Source organism: Pseudochaenichthys georgianus, chromosome 22 (genome assembly GCF_902827115.2).
Source record: "Pseudochaenichthys georgianus chromosome 22, fPseGeo1.2, whole genome shotgun sequence".
Lineage (NCBI taxonomy): Eukaryota > Metazoa > Chordata > Actinopteri > Perciformes > Channichthyidae > Pseudochaenichthys > Pseudochaenichthys georgianus.
In genome coordinates, this window is record NC_047524.1 from 27994778 (window position 1) to 28003160 (window position 8383).

An 8383-nucleotide genomic window follows, 5' to 3' on the forward strand; every position below is an offset into this window, starting at 1 on the left:
GTATCTCAAATACGTTTATTTTCTACATATCTTCTAGAAGCATATTTTCTTCCACGTTACGTTAGTTATGAATGTAACTTAAATACGTTTATTTTCTACACATCTTTGCCATTTATTGTCTTGCTTATAATAATGATAATTAGTTATTTATAAATATCATTTTAGAGCACACCTTTGAAATCGACAATCGGGCTTGATATATGGTTAAATTAAAATCAGTAGGCGAGGCTGTAATTTCGCCAGCTGTTACTCTCATGAGCGAGGCAGAACATAATAGTTTTAACATGCCAAAAAGCTGCTGTGTCGTTCATTGCACCTCAAACATTAAATCAAATCCAGAGTTACGTGTTTCTGTACTTCCTCTAAGAAGAAAGGACAGTATCAGAAGAGCTCTGTGACTTCAGGCTTGATCGCCGTTCAAATGACAGCGCTGGTTTCCCCAAAAGTGGGCGGGGCTGTAAAGTGAAGTAGATTTACTCTCATCTATTATTCAAAACCATTCTATTTATTCTAACGTAAATTACATGCCAGTGTTTTATCTTTTATTTATTTGTTTTTATTTTAAATCTTATAATGTCGGACTTTTTTTCCGTCTGTGAGGAAAAGAAATGGGGCTCAGAGCCTCAAAATACTGAAATCTGTATTTTTTTAAAATCTTTTCCTTCTAATTTATTATTCTTTTCTAAATAACACACTGTTATTTACTCAACAATAACACACAATTATCCTTGTTTTTATTTATTCATTTAATTCTATAATCTTGGGCTTTTTAGCCGTAAATAAAGTCACCGGAAACAGACGGGACATTTTGAGCGATACACACCACAAACCCACTAAACTGATTACCCAAGATCCTCAGCTTGAAGCTTGTTGATTGGATGTTTTAGCCGCAATGCACGCTGGGATATGGTGTTGATATGATAAGGAGATATGATATCCGACAACGAAAAATAAAATAATACCTAATTCAGAGTGTGTGCTTGCTTTCTCTTTGGAAGTCATCATCACATAACGGCATTGTAATACACGGTTCGGCTGCATTAAATATTACATATCTGCCGTAATTCTTTATTTATAGAGAGAGACAAACAGGAGAACTGCTGCCAAAACTGAATACTTGACGTGGATCATAAATATATCAACAATTAAACAACATCTTCAATTTCTTTTCACAAAATACGTCTCCTTGTAGTATCAATAGTAATTCGGCTGACTTTTATATTTGATCCAATTGGTATATTGGTTATATTTACACCATAACGGTGCACAGCTGATAAAAAAGGACTTGTAGTTTTTAAAGATATTACTGATTTTCTTTGAATATAAGAATCTAAATACTGAGTTGAGAGAATAGTCAGGGGATTTGGGTGATGGGAGACACATCTATGGAATCACAATTTCAATAGCTTACTATTAAATGAAGGATAGCCTATGCCTTTCTGTCTGTGATGTTTTACAAATCAGATATTAATGTGAAGAAGTAAAACAAGAGAATAGTATAGCAATATCCTGTAAAATTATGTAAAAACATGAATAAAATTACACATAAGTGTCTACACTAATAATACAAAGTTATTATTAGTATGCTGTGTGTACCTTGTGTGCACCGCCTAGTGGTTAAAGCATGTTATTGACTTATTTGTGTTGAATAATCTTATTTGATCAAAACAATATTAAGAGTACATACTTTCATAGGGGGAAAGTAGAAGGTCAATGATAGAAATATAGAATATAAAAAGTCAAGAAGATACTAAGTGATCTCTACAATAAAACAGTTTAGTGCTGGATGTTCAAAGATATTAATAGGGTAGGGATGTGCAAACAGAAAAACGAATTAACCTTTATTAACACATTACAAAATACTTTAGGTTAAGGTCTTCTTTTAAACAAGAAAAAAGCTCTGGGGGTATCTATCTACAGATGAATATTAAGCCTGACAAAGTACTTAACGTCTAAAATATTGCTTTCCTGCAATGTTAACTATGTTGAAACCACTTATTTTAAATGATATTATACACATTAATTATAGCTCTTATGTATGTAGATAGAATAAGAAATGTGCAGAATATGACAGTTAATGTGGAGGTATACAGTACACAATATTGATAGATGTCTGTTGAGGAACCTGCGACCCAAGTTGTGTATAAGATCAATACACCTTAGAAAACCCTTGAAATCTTGAAAGGGATATGCAAAAATAGCCATTATACAGTTTTTAATTAACTATTAGTAGAGAATAACGAGTAATGAATATACTTTATAAAGATCTGCAGATAAATGTTTAGTCTTCTCAAGCACCAACTATCAAATATCTCTCCTGATGTTGGCACTTGACAATCACCTTCCCTGAATTGTATTCAGGTGTAACTAAAGTCTGCTTTAAGGTTGTTTATATTCCACATCATTAATCAGAATCTGCAAAGTAGCTAACTAAATGTAGTGGAGTAAAATCCAGGTTAACCTCTGAATTGTAGTGGAGTAGAATAACAAGTAACAATGAGCTGTCGTGTGGGTATATATTAATGCTGCCCATTATGGATACAAGCGATTTTCACCCATTTAGTATATTAGATGTTTTAAATGTGTACACACCAAGTGGTTTCCTATCGCCCTAACCTCCAGGGCTGTACACAGTTTAATACTGTCAACTTCTACATTTGGGAAAAAACGTCTTTTAAAACTACAATTCCCAGTAGAGACGTGCCATAGAGAACATGTTGCGAAACACAATAGCCACATGTGTAGTGGTCTGGTGGGGCGTTCGAGTCCAGTTTTGAATTAGTCTGCCGTCGGTTTCGTTCCATTCAAAGAGCTTGACGCTCGGCGTAACCTTGGCGCAACATCACGGGGTTTGTCAACGGACTGTAGTCCCAAACGATAGCTGGGGATTATGGGTAGTGTAGTGTCTTGGGCCATCCTAAATCTCGAAATGTCCCGTCTTTTTCTGGTGACTTTATCTACGGCTAAAAAGCATGCTAAAATGCCCAAGATTATAGAATTAAACGAATAAATAAAAACAAGGATAATTGGTGTGCTATTGTTGGATAAATAACAGTGTGTTATTTAGAAAAGAATACAAATTAGAAGGAAGAGATTTTAAAAAATACAGATTTCAGTATTTTGAATCTCTAAACCCCATTTCTTTTCCTCAAAGACGACAAAAAAAGTCCGACATTATACGATTTAAAATAAAAACAAATAAATAAAAGATAAAACACTGGCATGTAATACGTTAGAATAAATAGAATGGTTTTGAATAATAGATGACAGTAAAAATCTACTTCACTTACAGCCCGCCCACTTTTGGGGAAACCAACGCTGTCATTGAACGGCGATCAAGCCTGAAGCCACAGAGCTCTTCTGTTACTGTCCTTCTTCTTAGAGGAAGTACAGAAAACACGTAACTCTGGATTTGTTTAATGTTGAGGTGCAATTGAACGACGCAGCAGCTTTTGGCATGTTAAAACTATTATGTCTGCCTCGCTCATGAGAGTAACAGCTGGCGAAATTACAGCCTCGCTACTGATTTTAATTTAACCATTATCGAGCCCGATTGTCCGATTTCAAAGGTGTGCTCTAAAATGATATTTATAAATGACTATTATAAGCAAGGACAATAAATGGCAAAGATATGTAGAAAATAAACGTATTTCAGATACGTTCATAAGGAACGTAAACCTGGGAGAAAACATGTTTCTAGAAGTATGTAGAAAATAAACGTATTTGAGATACGTTCATAACAAACGTACCGTGGGAGTAAATACGTTTTCTAGCTAAACGTATTGAGAATTCAGTTTAGTTCTGTGGGAACGTAATTTTTAGGAGACAGGGTTGCCCCAGACCAGTAATCCAAACCAAAATATGTTTCCCTCCGTACTTCTTTGATCATTTGCTCCGCTAATAATCAATCAGATCGATGGATTCCAGAGAAGAGGAAACTTTGAAGGCCTTTTTCTCAAAATTGATGACTCGGTGACAGTCATTATATAATGTGGACATATTTTCTTAATATTTGGAGTACAAAAACATCCTGATCTCATCAGAAAGCTAGGATCTCCTCTTTCCAACAGTGTATACAACTCAAGATGTGGATTCGGGTCAATGCGACTGATTTCGATGGAGTAGGTCACATATGCTGTATTTTCTTTCTCTAACTTAAACCTGATTGATACTGTTACACTTCACAACATGTTTAGCTCATTGTGCAGGGGTCACATAACACAAGAGTGATGTAAAGTCTTATATAACCCTATTTGTTGTTCTTTTAAAAAAAAAAAATGTCGATATAAAGTGTTACATTTCTGAAGAGGAATCATAAATACGTCTTATATTGCCCTATTTGTCGTTCTTTAAAAGAAATGTTGTCGATTTAAAGTGTTACATTTCTGAAGAGGAACCATAAATATGTCTTACATTACTATATTTGTTGTTCATTTTACTTTTCTTGCGTTATAAAGTTTCCCAATTTCTAGGGAGGAAGAGTTTTTTTTTAAAGTGCTTCAAGAATTGCAGAATCCTACTTTCAGAACAATAAACTTGTCTTATATTACAATCACATTCTTCTTTTTAACTTTTCTTCTTCTCGATATCAAATATCACATCTTTGGGGGGGTCAAAACAAAAAATACATTACCGTATATGTTGTCAGAACTGTGTCTTATACTACAATAAACACATTGTTTCTTATTGATGTTTCTTTTCAAAATAGAGCATCACAATTTATGGGTCAGAACCATAAAATAAGTCTTGTTTTACCATATATGTCGATATCATGTATAATAATAATCCTTGTATTATTATAGCGCTTTTTCAATGACTCTCAAAGCGCTCCTTACACATTACACATACATACATGTAATGGTCATGTACTGTGGACAATACCCACAGGAGCAAATTCAGGTGAAGTGTCTTGCCCAAAGACACAACGGCTTTACAGATGCAGCGGGCGGCGGTTTCACCCCCTTGATCTGATAATCAATGCACAGCGCAACTGCGCCACACCGCCCATCTTCACACCTCAAAGTCATCAAGGCGCTTTGGAAGTACACATTGATATCATACATGTACTGTGGGTGAAGTGTCTTGCCCAAGGACACAACTGCCTGACGCAGTGGCGGTTTTTGAACTGGGGTACCCCAACGCCCCCTTGATCTGATGATCTAACTCACAGCCCACTGCGCCACCCCCGTATCTAATTAATCACATTTCCTGTCCTTATTAAGTTGGGTGCCAGAGTTTTTTGTAGAAATTGCTTTAAAAATTAGCAGTCAGTGATTGATTGTCCTACTTTCAGAAACCACAAAACACGTCTTATATTACCATATACGTCATTATTTTTCACATTCTTGTCATATCAAGTGTCGGATTACTGCAACTGAAATTGAAATCAACTTATTTATCATATTTACATCTTAAAAGACAATATGTCGTTCTTTTTAATATTCTCATCGATATCAAGTGTCGAATATCTGGAAAATAACCATAAATACGTCTCGATATGCCATATATTGTTATTGACAACTTTTTTCTTGATAAGGCAGAGTTTTACTAGAAAACTGCTTTCAAATATAGCAGTCCGTCCAGGGGTGGAATTTCACGACGGCCACGACGGCCATGGCCGTCGTTGCCCCGCACTTTGGCCGTGATGCCCTGTTAAAAAAAAATGCAATTCACGGCCAAAGGTGGCCTTTGTGCCCCTGTCAAAAGTAAAAAAAAATGTCCTGTGGTATTGGTGTATTTGACTAGCAATTTAGGTTAAGATTGTTTCGTTTATCAACGCTACAACATAGCGTTTCGTGAGTCGGTTGTCGTTGTTTGGGGGGAAAGCAAACAGCTGTTTGCTGCTCGCGATGTGCTGCTGCGGAGCACAGCGCGAGCAGGCTCCCGTGAGCGGGAGGGCGCTCCTTCTTCACTACAGACTATCGCGCCACCTAACCATACGCTACAAAATGTTTTAATACGAGCGGTAACCGGCCAAGCGCCGTGCAAAAAACAATCTTCAAATAAAAAGAAAGTCACCGGAGGAGTTAAAGGAGTGACAGGGAGTTTGGCTGCAGTGCCGCGTCCTAAAACCCTTTATAATCTATCGATTAGATTTATGATTCGAAAATTATAAAAGTAGGGTAGACATGTGGAGATTAATCCGCTGAACAAAGCGTGGATTTATCAAACAGTTTTGTTTTCCCAGACCTTATTTCCAGCTATTTTCCAAAAACCCCGTGGAGAAATCCCATGGCTTTTGTCGAGGGAACCAGCAGCTTACTTCCTGGTTTCAGGACGCGTCACTGGCTGCACCTCTCAATATGATGCCAGTATAGAACAAGGTCTTCTGTCGGCTCTGTACATCAATGCCGACCTATGCTGACAAGTAAGTGAAGGTAGACAATTTAAAGTATTGGCGAAATGTCCCAGCAGTTTAGGAATAATGAAGGTTCTAATCAAATCAATTACATAGCCATTACATGTCTAACTCCTAATGACAGGAAGGCAGAAAGTGCATTATACAAATAATAATACTCATAATAATAGCAGACATTTTTTAACAATGACCACAATATCATTATTTTAATAAACCAAATATGAACAATTGAGGAAAATGAAGGAAGAACTGATGATTAAAATGTTGTAGTACAAGTAGTAATGTAGTTAGTGCATAAATTATTGCAACAAATGTGTTAATTGTCTTCATTATTAGTCGATTTTTTTGTTGGTGGACGAATGCTCCGGGCCAGTGGTTACAATGGTGGGGCAGTGACAATACCATTTAGCCTTACTGTCTACCCCTGACTGACTTGTGTGTGGTTTATGGCTGAACTTAACGTATACGTTAAGAAACACTATTGCTTATTCAGCCATTTGTAAAACGACTGGTGTTGACGTTAGTGCTACCTTTTCAGTCATGGTTGATTGACCAGCGTAATTTAACCAAACAGCCTTGTGGCCCTGTCACGTGGCCTTTGGTGCCCTTAAAAAAAATGTGAAGACGGGAAGGCCAAATGGCCTTGCCCCTAAAATGACAAAATTCCAAGCCTGGTCCCGTCTCTGTGAATGACTGTCCTACTTTGGTAATACATAATGACCGCTGCTGAAATAAATTTCAGTCAAATTAATGAGAACTGATGTCTGCGAGTCCGACACAAAGGACTATTTATTAAAGCCTTTCCATACTCTTCTTTAAAACATTCTAAATCTAACTACTTATTTATCTTTGAATGAATAGCCTACATTAGTAATAAGTGTTCGCTGGGTGACCCTCATGGTTCCTTTCTATTATTTTGCACTACTTCCTTTCTGTAGGAGTTGCATTTACCATCAAATGAGAACAGAGAGAAATCACATCTAAATGAATGAATGTCCTTTCTTCACTCAGTATGGTTGCTTTTAAAATATTATTTTTGGATATTATCCATTCTAAGTTGATGTAATAGATGTTTGTTTGCCCTCTTTGACCTCACACCATATAATTCCAAAATGAAACTGAATAATTTGTATTCTGGGTTGTCTGTCACCTATTTGTACTTATCTGTCTCACACTGGTAATGTCTCATTTTGAAGCCAAGAACCACATGAATAATTCTCAAAAGAAAGACAGATTCGATGGTTTGTGAAAAACTCTTGTGGAATACATCAAAAAGAAATAGAAAGCTCTTAATTGGTTATTATTTTCACTGCAAGTTGGGCAGCTCATTTGAGAATGTAAAGCAAAAAAAAAAGACCCATAGGGAAAGTTTTTGATGTTGCATTTGCACTTAAAGTTCAAAGTTCAGAGCACAGAAGGATGGTGGTTGGGCTGGATAACTGGTACGCATTATTATCTTGTGTCTTAGAAACAATTCTGGGAATGTTACAGAGAAAAAAATCTGAAGTGTGAAGAATAGTTAAAATGACCATGGAACAGTATATTATTTCTGTAACATAATAACATCACTATTTAACATTCACCCTTCTATTGGCTAGCTCTCCAACACATGGGGCGGGTCATCTTTAAGCAAATGAACATTTAAAACAGAGCCGACCAGCTAACCAATCAGAGCAGACTGGGCTCTGGTAACAGACAGAGGGTGAAAAGAGTTGCTGCAGCACAGGCAGTATGAGAAAAAATAAAGAGCTTTTTGAACATTAAAGCATGGAGACATATCACAGTATGGGACAAGACAAGTGTGAAAATGAGCATAATAAGGAAAATGTTTGCTTGAAACACAACATTTTGGAAAATAGTAGCTAACTGTATATGCCTCTGAATATCATTCAATATCCCCTTTTGATTAAAAACTGTACGGGCAACCTTTAGTAAGCTTACGCCCCATGTGACACTGAGTAGCTGGTAAAGGAAAACTAATGAATGCACGCTTAATTTAGAAATTGTGGAATCCTTATTGGCCTA